General features: G+C 44.9%; 1 long non-coding RNA gene across 1 annotated transcript in view; it reads right to left on the reverse strand.

The window, feature by feature from the left end:
* The window catches only part of LOC139988389 (uncharacterized), a 39,442-nt gene extending 35,196 nt beyond the window's left edge, over window positions 1-4,246 (reverse strand). Inside the window, exon 1 of the long non-coding RNA XR_011800103.1 lies at window positions 2,633-4,246. This is a non-coding gene — a long non-coding RNA (uncharacterized lncRNA). The remainder of the gene's footprint in view (window positions 1-2,632) is intronic.
* Between the last annotated feature and the right edge of the window lie 10,346 nt (window positions 4,247-14,592).

A 14,592-nucleotide genomic window follows, 5' to 3' on the forward strand; every position in this document is an offset into this window, starting at 1 on the left:
TGGTGGCGATAAAATGGGAGGATAAAAAAGATGTCGTTTTACTAACAACTGGGGGAAAAACAAAGACAAAGGGGGAAAAAAAGCCGGACAAAAATGTGTAAACCCAACAGTAGTAATTGATTATACACAGAATATGGCTGGAGTTGATGTTGGCGATCAAATGTTAAATAAATTTCATACTATGCGAAAATGTAAAAAAGCCTATAAGAAAATATTTTTTTACCTCATGGACATGATGTTACTAAATTTATAATTTTATAAATTTTTATAATTTTTAAAAATTACAAAAAGGATCGAGCTTTTCATATTTTTAAACAACAATTAGCCGAAGAAATTATTAGACAACATATACCAAATATAAAAGTAAATGAGGCATTTAATGATTCGATAACGCGATACACTGGCAGGCATTTTCCTATTCGGACACCTGCAACTCCAGCAAAGGGAAATAGAAGAGAAAACGGTCTTTAACACTAGGTTTACGGGACCCGTCAATTTGACGGATTCCAAACTTCGAAATGAAATATCTCAAAAACCATAGCATTAATTTTAACCATTTTGCATCGTAAATTAATCATTTCATCTAAAGAATTTATACACACAATTACTTTTTTCTAGGCTTTTTAATTTTTGAAATGTATCTAGTATACCTATCTCTACGAAACCCATCAAATTGACGGGCTAGCTGATTTCATAAACAACGTTTTTCAATGACAGTGTGCAAAAGTTTCAGTTATTGTAAACAGGTCCCATTATTGCCTTCGCATATTGTAAGTATTTACAATAGGATAATTGAATTTGGGCACAGTATTTTCTTTTTTTTTGACCAATCTCCCTTTTCTAGCAATCATGAGTAAATCCAGGAGATATAATAAGATATTGAACAAAATTGTCAACATCAATGAAGATTGTTCTGAGGATACCTCCGAAGAAGATCTTTTGATAATGAAGAGGCAAGCTTCTTGAATGTATGTTGTGCCAAGAAAAAGATGCATATTTTTTCTAGTTCTGACTCCGAGGATGAAAGGACGAGCATTCCAAACACATCCCAAAATGTAATGGGTGAAATAGAAATTGCAGTTGACGGGACACGGTGGATTAAACTGAAAGCAGGCGGATCTAGGGGTAGGACGCCCGTTCGTATGATATACAAGGATATCGCAGAGCCTACTAACTATACTAAGAGAAATATTATGTCGGGTGGTGTAACTAGTGCTTTCGAATTGATAATTGACAGACACATAATGGAACACATAAAAGATTGCACTGCAACTGAGGTGCGTCGAGTTTTGAAAAAAGACGGACAATCGCAATTGCTGAGTTACTAGTTTTCTAGGATTTCTATATGCCCGGGGCGCATATGAAGCGAGATCATTAAAAGCCTCCGGAAGATTACAAACAGATAAATTTGTGCTGATATCCAAAATATGGAACAGATTTATAAGCAATAGCCAGGCTTGTTACAAGTCATATGAAAATATCTCAATAGAACAATTATTTCCAACGAAAGTCCGATGCAGGTTTACGCAATATATGCCGAATAAGCCTCATAAATTTGGCATTAAGTTTTGGTTTGCAGTTGACGTTCAAACAAAATATAGTTTGAATGGTTTCCCTTATATGGGGTAAGATGAAACTCGATGCTCAAGGAAAAAAGGGATAAGATGACTTTGTTTTCCTCAAATTTATATAAATCAGAAAAATCCACGCTTACTGTGTATAAAAGTAAACCTAACGTAAAAGTCCTCCTTCTAAGCACCAAACATACAGGTATACAAGTAGAAGACAATTATAAACGTGTTCCAGAAACCATTGCTTTTATAATAAAACAAAGTTTGGTGTGGACGTCCTTGACCAGATGGCACGCAAATATAGTGCGAAAGCAGGGAGTTCCCGATGGCCCCTTCAAGTTATTTTTCAATATTTTAGATTTGGCAGCTATAAACGCGTGGATATTATGTAAAGAGTACACCGGATCAGAAATATCCAGAAAGGAGTTCATATTTTGCCAAAGATCAGACGCTTCATTTTTGTCACTTTCAACGTCAGAAGTGCGAAAAAGTTGCCAAGTGGGCTACTGCAAAAACAATAAAAGGAATAATTGTTGTACATATTGCAAAAAAGATCGTATGCGGAAAATGCACAAACAAAATTCACTATATTTGTAAACAATGTGCTCAATAAATATGATTACCCTATAGCGTTAATATTACTGTTATCATTTCCGTGATAAGTAAAAAAAAAGACCTTTTACTTATTAATAATTTATTTAAACGTGAAGCCTAAAAATGTTCAATGCAGATTTAATTTGGGAATAAATCGACTTTTTAAAGAAAATGCGTAGTTTCGTTTATCAACGATAAATCATCAATTTGACGGGTTCTCGTAAAGATAGGTATATAAAAAACGCCCGTAAACCTAGTGTTAAATGCCATAATCGCGATGTATCATTATGTATTGACCATTTTAAAGAATTCCACGAGAAATAATATGATTTAATTTTCATTTTAATGTAAATAATTTTTTTAAATAAATAATTTTTTGTCTCTGTTATAAAGAATGTAAGATGCGAGGTAACATTGTCTACCAATCGTTTTGAACGTTTGAAGAATTCGGATGTCATTTACTGCACCTACGACCGACCGCGCGCGGTGATGGGGACCAGTCGTCAGTTGAACGCCACTGATGCCTTCAAATGGCCCCTTAAGTAGGGCCATGATGCAAATGGGTTAACACATTGACTGCCGCGCATGTTTTCAATGAAATCTCCTTCAGACCACGAGTGCCGCTGTACCAAGGGTACTCTGCTAGGTACTCTCACCTATATTTTAGATAACTTAAAATCTCTGCCCTAATTCGTTACAATGTCGAAAAGAAAAATGGAAAACTTATTTCTTAGTGAATCAAATAGCAGTGAAAAAGAAAGCTTTCGCGAGGCTTACACAAACTCGGATAGTAACGATGAGGAAGAAATCAGATTTCCTAGAAATATAAATTTAAATAGAATTACATCGTCTGATTCTGCTTCGGATATTAATAAGTGCAATTGTAGTGATACTGGATGTAATGAAGATACTGTTGACGAGGTTTTACAAGAATTGGTTATTGGGGAAGAAAGAAGAACTGATGATACTGAGCAAAGTACAATTCAATTTGGTGAATGGAATCAAGAAGTTAGTTCCTTTCCCCGAGACAGGTGATCTCATTAGGCAATTACCTGGTGATATCAATCCATATAATGTGTTTGAGCTGTTTGTTGATGACTTACTTGTATCAGAAAATTACAAGGAGGGTGTAAATATTAGAAGATTTAGAGAATTATTAATTGTAAAATTATTAGGGTTGTCTGAAAATACAAAAAATCCTTGTCTTCGACGGAGTCAGTGTCACAGATGAAACCCGACTAAGCAAAGCGATAAGATAGCGAAATTCCAAGCGCCTTAGCTGGAGTGACTGTCGAGTTACATCCGGTCACTCTATCCGTTCTCAGAAATATACGATCGAAGGCTTTTCCCACTCCTACGAGTAAAAGAATTTAAATACTCCCCCTAAAATCATCCAAGTTAGTCTTGAACAGTTACGCCTAGATTTTCTCTTGTTTGCAATACACTTCCGAGTGTATTGCAAACAAGAGAAAAAATAAAGTTTCTTTTTTTTCTTAAATTTCTTTTTTTTATTACGTGACAGCTTCGGCGTTCTTTTAGTCTCAGGGTAACATTGCTAGCGTGCGGATCTGGACCAGCTTACATTGTATTCCACAAATTGTACTTTATATTCACAATACATATATACTTACAATACGTTACAATTTACCCACGCGTTTCTTTGATTCCACACACATCAAATAACCTTAACAATATTAATAATCAAATTCCGGGGAGAAACAATGTCGCCGCTACGTGGAACCGTCCAACAAAGACGACTCGACCAATATAATATAAACGAACGCCAGTAGTAAGGAGAGGAGAGTTTCATCACTCTGTCACGTGCGATCTCATCAGCGAGTTACACACCGTCTTCACGATCAGTTAATACCGAGCGTCCTAGCAAACATTCTTTTGACCCGAGGGGTACAGAGAGGTACAGAGAAGGTCATATAAGTGCAGATCCACTTAGACTGAGAGGAACTAGTTAAGTTCTACTTATATTGTGGACAAGTAAGTTAAGTTACACTTGAATTGTGGACCAGTAAGTTGAGTACGACTTAGACTTTGGAAGAATCGGGGACCTGGATGGATCGACGGCCATAACGGTTGCAACGGTGGCAACGGTTACGTCGAGGTCGAGTGGGCTGGAATAGCGGTGGTGGGAGTCTACATTTCCCCTAACAGCGGCTTGGCCGAGTTCGGGGACTTCCTGGACGGGGTCGGCGAATGCGTCAGAAAATGCATCGTCCTTCAATGCCCACTCCACGCAATGAGAAAACGCAAAAACGAATACACGGGGAAGATGGCTGACCGACTGGGCTGCGGGTCTCGGGCTCCTATTAGCAATTAGGGGCTCGGCGAGCACTTGCGTGACGTGGAGAGGATCCTCCGTGGTCGACGTCACGTGGGCTACGTCCGAGCTGTATCGGAAGATCCACGACTGGAGAGTGGCCGAGGGGGTTGAGACACTGCCCGACCACCTCTACATACGGATGGAGCTGGCTCTCGACAAGGATACCAACACACGAAGAGGAGCGAACCGTTCCCGCCCACCACTGAAGTGGCGTCTGAAAGAAATGGACAAAGAGACGCTACGGGCGGCAGCCATCGTTTCTGTCTGGAGCTGGGACGCCCGAAGAACAACCACGTTGGGAAGCGTCGACGAGGAGGCGGAAAACCTCCGAAGATACATAAAGCGCGGCGTGCGACGCCTCGATGCCGCCCTCCGTTCCGGGTGGTAGATGCGACCGCTGCGTATACTGGTGGACCCCAGAGATTTCGGAGTTGCGAGCGAGCTGCGTTTGGACCCGCAAAAGACTCTTAAGGGCCCGCCGTCATAGGCGAACACGTGACAAGGAAGAAATCTCTTGCAGCTACGAGGCCTACAGAGAGGCGAGACGCACTCTTCAGCGGGAGATCAAGATCGCGAAAGCTCGGTCCTGCGTGGAGCTGATAGAATCGATCGAATCCGATCCGTGGAGGCGGCCTTATAAAATAGTGATGACGAAGTTGCAACCTTCGGGGGGACCCCCCCCCCCCGCTGACCGCAAACATGGATCCGGTGTTGCTGGTCAACGTCATCGGGACTCTTTTCCCGCGGCAAGACAGCGACGCTAGGCAGTCAGGGCCATCCTCCTCCTCCGATGACGACGACGACAACGACGGAATGGAGCGAAGAGCTGCGAGTCACCGAAGAGGAACTCTTCGAAGCGACAAAGAAGATGGCATCCCGCGACGTGACACCGGGTCCGGATGGAATTCCAGGCCGAGTTTGGGCGGAGTCGATCGACACCATGGCTCCTCATTTATGACATTTCTTCACCAAATGCCTAAAAGAAGGCGTCTACCCCCGGGCATGGCGGACGACGAGATTGGTCTTATTGCGGAAAGAAAGTCGTCCGCTGAACTCGCCGTCCGCGTACAGGCCGATATGCCTGCTCGACGAGGTGGGCAAGTTACTCGAAAGAGTAATCGCCCACCTGGAGGCCATATGTCGAAGCGGGTGCCCGGATGGCACGACAGCCAATATGGATTTCGCCGAGGTCGCTCGACGGTGGACGCGGCAAGATGGGTGAGGTCCATGGCGGAAGACATGGTTTCCCGAGAAGGGGTGGCGTTGGTGGTCTCCTTGGACGTCACGAATGTCTTCAACGCCATCCCCTGGGCCAGGATAGTGGAGACCCTGCGATATTTCGTGGTACCGGAGTATCTCGTTAGGGTCACCTAAACATACCTGAGCGACAGTTGGATCACCTACACCGGCAAGAACGAGAAAGAGAAAAGACCGGTCGAGCGTGGCGTACCGCAGAGTTCAGTGCTGGGACCCATCCTATGGATCACCGCCTACGACTACGTCCTTCGATGTCCTATGCTCCCGGGCACAGGCTTGGTATGCTATGCCGACGACACCTTGGTCCTGAGCGAGTGACCTTGGTGGAACGAGACCGTGAACTTCACGGAGGCCGCGGTGGCATGCGCAGCACACGCCATCCAGAGACTCGGCTTGAACGTATCGCCAGCCAAATCCGAGGCCTTGTGGTTCTTCGATCACCGCGGCAGAGGAACCCTCCTCCTGAACTGTCCGTGACCATCAACGAGGAAGAGGAGCCGGTGAGACGCCAGATGAGATACCTGGGTCACACCATCGACAACCAATGGACGTTCGAACCGCACTTCGAGCTTCTGGTCCCAAGAGTGACCACCACAGTCAACGCCTTATACGACCTACTACCGAACATCGGCAGAGCGGGAGTGGGAAATCACAGACTCTACGAGGGAGTGGTTCGGTTCCGAGTCCTCTACGGGGCTCCCGTATGGGCCCAAGACCTGATAGCAAGTCGCCGCAGCCTAATCATACTGAGGAGGTTACAGAGAACGCCCGACATCCGCATAGCGAGGGGATATAGGACCATATCCTACAGGTCGGCGACTGTGCTGGCCGCGTGCCCCCCTTTCGAGCTGCAGGCCCTTGCGCTCCGACGGGTGTACGAACATCTGAGGGTCCTGCACCTATGACGACGCGTCCGACAGCCAGTCGGCTCCAAACGTCCGGGAAGAGGCGAAGCTAGAGATTTGGGAGCGATGACCAGCTCTCGGCTGGTCGACGAGAACGCTGTGCGGCTACACCGGACCGTTTGCGCTGTACTTCCCAACTGGGAAGACTGGGAGAGACCAAGGCGGAGTCCCGTTGACCTTTAGGATGATGCAGGTGCTCACCGGTCATGGAGTATTCGGCGAGTATCTGCTAAGAATTCGGCGGGAGGTGACCTCCATCTGTCACCACTGCGAGAAAGAGGAAGACACGGCGCAACACACACTGGAGTTTTGTCCAGCGTGGACAGAACCGAGGCGCGTCTTACGGCTCGTCATCGGCGAGAGATTATCCCCCGAAGCGGTCGTCGAGGCCATGCTCAGAGGGTGCCAGGAGTTCACCGCCGTCCGCTCCTATTGCGAAGAAGTGATGCTGACGAAGGAACGAGCGGAAAGAAACAGGGAGAGAACGCGCGATCCAGCGAGAACGCCGCTACAGAGAGATTCCGTACGCCGCAGGGGCGCGGCACCGCCGCCGCCCTAGGAGCGTCAGACCAGGGAACGCGGCGCTAGGGGGTGTGGTGCCCCCTAGCGGCCCAACTCAGACAAAGACGCCTTCCTCAACCAACAACAGCAGGGAGAAGACGACGAGGGGTGCGCCCCCTGGTAGTATTGTCGCAAGAGAACCCAGGGCTACTTCTACCAAACGTCAGGATGACCACCGTGGAGTTTTAGCCGGTAAGAGTCCGACACTACTCGGCTGTTGCGATGCAACAGCGAGTGTCCATGAGGATTTCTTCACGTATAAAAAAAAAGACTTTGGAATAAAGCGCATTTGCTGTCCCGTTGACCATGGATTCGTTATTGAACCCAAGGTCATTGTCATTAGCATCTCGAGTATCTAATCACCACGGTTACTTGTCAAATTCTACACTAACCATATTTGTACCAGTAAATATCATCTCTATTGGATAACAACAATGGCTAATCCAAATAAAGATTTGTCAAAAATCCTTTACAAGGCAGCGCGTTATTTTCTGCTTTAAGTCGTGCTCTAAAGGGTTCTACAGTGCAGTGGCTTACGTAAGTACTGGTCGGTGGAGATATCACCTGGTCAACATTTAATGAACTTTTTACTACAAGTTTTGGTGGCAAACAGACAACAAAGTCAGCGCTAATGAAGATGTTCAATGAACAACCACTGGAGGACGAAACCACGGGAGCTTTCGGTATTCGTCTGGGACGAGGTGGGAAAATTTAACTATGGCTGAAGTAGTCAATACCTCCGTTCTTTCTCGACTGACTTCGCACGATCAACGCATAGAACGAATAGCACTTACGAATCCTATCAAGACCGAGGAGCAATTAATTTCTAAGTGAAATGAGTTTTCTCTTACGCGAAGGAACTGGTGCCTTCGTCAGATAATTCATCAGCGGACCCTGAAGCTAAATGACACAAGCCATCTGACTCCCGGATTAAGTGCCTCTACAGTGGTACTCTTGAACATAAAATAGCAGGATGCCATAAGAGAATAAAATTTGAGAAACAGAAGAATATACAAAATCCAGACGGAAATCGACCAGCCGCATCGTTAAAGGTGTCTTGTTTCAAGTGTCATGAGGAGAGTCATGTCGCGTCTAATTGTCCGTTAGGAAAGAAAACAATAACAGTAGCACACCGAAAGGAAACTGTAACTTCAGTAACTAGCGTCGAGTCGACTTCTGCGTAGTGAAAACTTCAACTGGTATATTAAGTCATCTGGGCGAGTCGTTTCCATTCTACTTCGATTTTGGAGCCGAGTTTTCGTGCTCACTAATTAAAGAATCCGTAGTCTTGAAATTTTCTGGTAAATGACTGATATAGTAGTAATGCGAGGAATAGGAAATAATTGTATTAAACGTACACCTCAAATTTGCCCACTGTATGTATTAATGGTTTTGCATTGGAGGTAATTTTTCATGTCCTTGTTGATAATTATGTAAAATATGATATAATGATTGGTTATGAAATTTTAAGTCAAGGTTTCGACGTAAATATTACACAAAATAGCCTCGCTATTTGTAAAACAAAAATAATTCATGTCTGTAATAAAACCGCTGAAAACGAGATTGATATTAATGAGGTTGACACTGATGTAATTGGTAATAATAAAAGCCGATTGATTTCTGTTCTAGAGCAATTCAAAAATTCATTATAGGTTTCCCACGTATTAGCGCAAATACAGGCGAGTTAGAAATACGGTTAATTGATCCTAACGTCACCGAACAAAGAAGTCCTTATAGACTTAGCAAGGAAGAGCGAAGAACAGTACGTGAAAGAATATAAGCGAATTAATTAAAGCAAAAATCATAAGGTCTAGTAATTCACCATTCGCGAGCCCTATGTTACTCGTGAAGAAGAAAGACAGCTCAGATAGATTATGTGTAGATTTTCGAGAGTTAAATAAAAATACGGTCGCGGATCCGTATCCTCTACCTCTTATTACGAATCAAATCGCAAGATTGCAATAAGCGAGATATACAATAAGCGAAGCCTGAACATGGCCAGTGGGTTTTACCAAATCCCTATTTATGCCAATTCTACGGAATATACAGCGTTTGTTACTCCCGACGGACAATACGAGTATATAACGATGCCATTTGAGTTGAAAAATGCAGCATTCGTTATTCAGACGGCTATTCTCAAGGCCTTAGGCGACTTCGCTTATTCGTACATTGTTGTTTATTTGAACGATGTTCTAATTATTGCCGACTCGATAGAGCATGATCTGGATTCTGCATTGTATTGGATATCCTCGTAAACGGCGGATTTTCTTTCAATTTTCTACATGTTCCTTTCTAAAAACATCGGTACTTTATCTTGGATATGTAATTCATAATGGAGAAGTTCGCCCCAACCCGGGTAAAATACAATTACATTAGCTGCCAACCCCGGGGTACCTGGCGACCCCCCGACGGTATCAGCCTTCCCCCGGTAAGCGGCTCTGCCGGGGGTGACATCCTTTCCGCAAGGAATTTGAGGTACCCAGAAGCCTCGGTGGATGGGTGCCGAAGAAACAGATGTGAAGAAAAATAAGAAAACTGTAATTAAATCAAAACTAAAAAAAAACCGAGGAACAAAAGGGGGAGGAAGTCGCGAGCCGAAGCGGCGACGAGGATTTGGCCCTGGCCCTGGTGCCATTTGGGTCGGCCACCGGAAGTACAAGGAAGGCGAACTCTCGCAAGGAGGAGTTCTACCGCTTCCCATCAAGAACGGGGAGCCATTTGATACAGGATACGGAGGACGAAGAGTCCGTCCTCGCCCAAGCGCCACGCGCGAAGAAGAGGAAGGCCAATGAACTCGCCAGTGCCCAATCGGAACTGGCCGAGGAATTGAGAACGGCCACCGCAGCGGACGTATGGGCATCCGGCAATCCAAAGGGCACATACGTAAAGGCGCTGAGGCACGCGGCGAACGTAGGCGCCACCGGCATACGGGAGATGACAAGGAGGACGGACACCACCACCTGCGCCTCCGCCATAACGGAAGCGCGCTTGGCGGCACTGGAGGCGGAGAGAGCCACGCCGCCCGCGTGGGAAACAAGCGTCCAATCACGTTTTACCGCGATCGAGCGGAAGATAGAGAAGCTGGGCACCGTGCTGGCCCGGTTAACAGACAATCTTTCGGAAAGCACCAAAAGGAAAAATGGAAAGGAGGTCGTCCCAGAGAAGACCGCGAGTAGGGTGGACACCGGAGGTCCAAACACTCCAGCGATCACGAGTGGACAAGCGGCTGTCATGGAATGGCAGACCGTGGAGCGAAGAAAGAAAGCAAAGAAAAAGGCGTCAGCCGAAAAACAACCGACAAAAACGACTCCGAGATCAGGGTCGAAGAACCCGAGTAAGGCCCCGGAGCGAGGAGCGGGGACCGCAGGGAAAAGGAGAGACAAGCCGCCTCTACCACGCACACCGCGAACATAGGCTGTCACCATTACAATAAAAGAAGGATCGGGCCAATCCTACGCGGAGGTGTTGGTCCCGGTCAGAGGAAGCATCCCTCTGGACGGAGTCCTCGTCAAGGCGTTGAAAATGCGCAAAGCCATGACCGGAGTCGTCGTGCTGGAGCTCTCAGAGGAGCAGAAGAGGGAGAAAGCCACCGCGCTCGCCGCACAGCTGGCGCGAGTCTTGGATCCCATTGAGGTCCGTGTGGCGGCGCCCTTCCGGTCCGCGGAAGCAAGAAATGGTGGGAATTGATATTTCCGTCACCAAGGACGAGATAAGGGACACCCTGGCAAAGAAAGGTGGTTGCAAGGCGGACGACGTCCAACTGAGCGAGGTCCGCTTCGCCCGAAACGGTCTCGGATCCGTGTGAATGCGAGGCCCGGCCGGGACGGTGAGGAAACTGACCCAAGCTGACAAGGTAGCGATTGGATGGTTGACAGCGAAGAACGAGGTCATGAAGGCCCCTTCAATGCTACAAATGCCTGGAGATTGGGCACGTGAGGAGAACGTGCACCTCCAAGGAGGACAAGGGGAACCTGTGCTACAGGCGCGGTGGCACCGGGCACCGAGCCAAGGGATGTACAGCAGCGAACCCGAAATGCCCGCTCTGCGAGGCGCTCTTCTTCTTCTGGCAATGCCCCCCCACCCCTATCGCCAGAAGTCGATAGGTAGAAGAACCTTTGACTGGCACAAACGAACAAGCGGACGCGTAAGGGGGTGCACCGGAGCAGATAATTCACAAGAGGCCCACGGTGCACTCCCGTTAGACGCGTGGGAAGTCCATCGTGGAGTTTTATTCGGTAAGTGTCCGACACTACTCTGCCGTTGCTGGTGCAGCAGCAAAAAATAATTTCCGTCCTGACTAATGAGCCGGTGTTAATAATATTCGACCCGAATTACCCGATAGAATTACATACTGACGCTAGTTCGGATGGATACGGGATTTTAATGCATAAGATTGACGACAAAAACCGGGTAATAGAATATTACAATAAGAAAACGAGCTTCGCGGAATCCAGGTATCATTCGTACGAACTAGCAGCTGTAAACGCCGCTAAACATTTTCGCCACTATCTACACGGACGGGAATTTCTCGTTGTCACTGATTGTAATTCGTTGAAGGCAGCCCGCAATAAAGTAAATCTGAGTGATAGGGTTTATAGATGGTGGGCTTACTTGCAAACTTTCACTTTCGACATTATATACCGAGAAGGTAAGCGAATGATCCACGTAGATTTCTTTTCGCGTAACCCTGTAGACCCTAATTAACAAGATCAAAGAAAAAAAAAATTAATCTGGCCGAAATCTCAGAAGATTAGCTACTAGCGAAACAACGTCGCGACCCCCAAATCTCCGAAATCGCCAGCAAATTGCAAAACGACGTGTTCGCGGAAGACATTACGAGTACATATGAGCTACGATTCGGTACTCTTTACCGTAAAATACAAAGGAAAGGCAGAACCCTCTGCCTGCCCATCGTCCAAGAGGGTTTAGGTGATCCGTCGTTAACCACATACACCAGTCAATTATGCACTTAGGTTGGGATAAAACGCTCGAGAAACTGTACGAGTATTACTGGTTCGCAGGGATGGCGAAATATATTCGTAGAGAACTGTCATACTTGTCAGGTTTCTAAGGCGAATTCAGGTAAAGTACAAGCAGAATTACATCCCATACCTATGACCAGCATACCTTGGCATACAGTTCACACAGACATAACACACAAACTGAGCGGCAAAAGCGATTTAAAAGAATACGTTATTGTTTTGATCGATGCCTTTATCAAATTCGTATACCCATATCATACTCGTAAGATAAATTCCCTTAGCACCGTTAAGGCGCTTAAGTCTGCCATATTTCTATTCGGCAGTCCCTCTCGGATAATAACGGATCAAGGAAGATGTTTTACGGGTAAAGAATTCCAAGATTCTTGTCACGGTAAACACATTAAACTCCACTTAATATCGACCGGTGCTAGTAGAGCGAATAGGCAAGTAGAGCGTACTATGGACACGTTAAAAAATATGTTTACAACAGTAGAAACGACCGGACGAAATACAATTGGCTTTGAATTGCACCGCCAATCGTGTGACTAAATCGAGTCCATTAGAATTATTAAACACAACAAAACTTTTATCGCTACTCGATAATGTTGAAGAAAGAGAAATAGATATCTCTAATGTAAGACAGCAGGCCATACAAAACATAGAAAGTAGCGCTAAGTATGATCAAGTTAGATTCGACAAGATAAAAGTAGTTAGATTCTATCTTGGTGACTTTGTATTACACAAAAATGGAGAAAGAAATCAAAATTAGATCCAAAATTTAAGGGTCCATTTGTAATGGCAAAGATTTTGGAAGGAGATATATTTTCAAAACATTAGATGGTAAACGATCACATAAATATAGCCATGATAGATTGAGAAAAATGCCAGATAGTTGCATTTCTGCTGAGTTGGATGTCTGCAGTGATGACAATGGCAGTGACAATGATGATACGAGTACACCGATCCCTGAGGATCATTAGCACTATGACCATAACATCTAGCATAGTGTTGTCACATACGCCCAGTGTGGTAATGTCATGGAGTTCAGTGTTTCCACCTACGCCCAGTGTGATAATGTGATGGAGTTCAGTGTTTCCACGCCCAGTGCGATAATGTAATGTAATCAGGTGCAAGATCGAGCACAATGGTTCACATACGCTTACGGGTGGCCATGTGGTCCAAAGATAGTTAGATGCGAGATCAACACACAGTTACAGAATTTAGTTCTGGTGTCATTAGCACTATGGCCATAACATCTAGCATAGTGTTTTCACATACGCCCAGAATGGTAATGTGATCTAGAAAAGTGAGGTTCATGCAGGTACGAGATCGAGAATGGTCTGTCATATCATTACAGTCTGACTGGTAATCCACAAGGATGCAATTAGTATTTTGAATACTACTACTACATAACGAGAAAAACAAAATATTTATCTCTTCGCTAATGCAGACTGAATTTCCCATATCGGAGCTCCATATTAATGTCGACGAAATTTTTAACACTATCATATCAGAAAGACAAGGAATCATAAATCCACAAATTATAGAACCTAAAGAGTTCTTAAAAACACACACACATACAAAAAAATAACAAAACAAAACTTTATGACTAACCATATCGAACCTTCAGTTCAAAACTTTCAACTAATTCTACACCTAATGTTACGACCCGAGGCTTACTATAGGCCGTGTTCCTAACCGTCTCCCTTGATATTACAGTGTTGCAGACAAATCGTCTTACATGACCGTCGAGATATACACAAAATAGCGATAAACGCATTGTTGCCGTCAAGCAGCGAGTTCTAAAAAAACATCGATTCGCCTTCGGTTTGTTATTGTATCTACACAAAAAAGGTGGTATACGTGCCCAGAGGCGCGAACGGTCGCGAGACCCGAGCGTGGTGGGGGTCGTGGTTGTCTCCCAGAGGAGACAAAGGACAAAATCGAAGGGCAGTCCGTAGCAAATGAGAATTTTAACCGATTATATCGAAAAGTTCAGAGGAATAAAATCGAGGTCGCTTAATCAAACGAATGCATCGAGAAATATCATAAAATCGGGTCGAATTACAGTAACAAACTAATTGTCTCATGGTTAACTGATTTGTAATGTGTTAATTCTAATTTTAAATATTGTGAAAAATACAAGTTTATATTAACCCTGTAATTCCGTGTTACAATCATTTGAGCTACTGTTATCCTAATCAATACAGGAGAACAATTGATTCGCGGCGTCGACTATCAGAATCATAGCGAGAATTTACGCCTCTTGCTGACGCGTTTCCTCGCAATCGCATCTCTTCGCGAACGGTCGTAACACCTAAGTAAACTACAATTATGGATAAATGATAAAAAACTTATATATACGATAACTGTACACTTTTAGAAGA

The sequence above is a fragment of the Bombus fervidus genome, chromosome 6 (assembly GCF_041682495.2).
Source record: "Bombus fervidus isolate BK054 chromosome 6, iyBomFerv1, whole genome shotgun sequence".
In the NCBI taxonomy this organism is placed as follows: domain Eukaryota; kingdom Metazoa; phylum Arthropoda; class Insecta; order Hymenoptera; family Apidae; genus Bombus; species Bombus fervidus.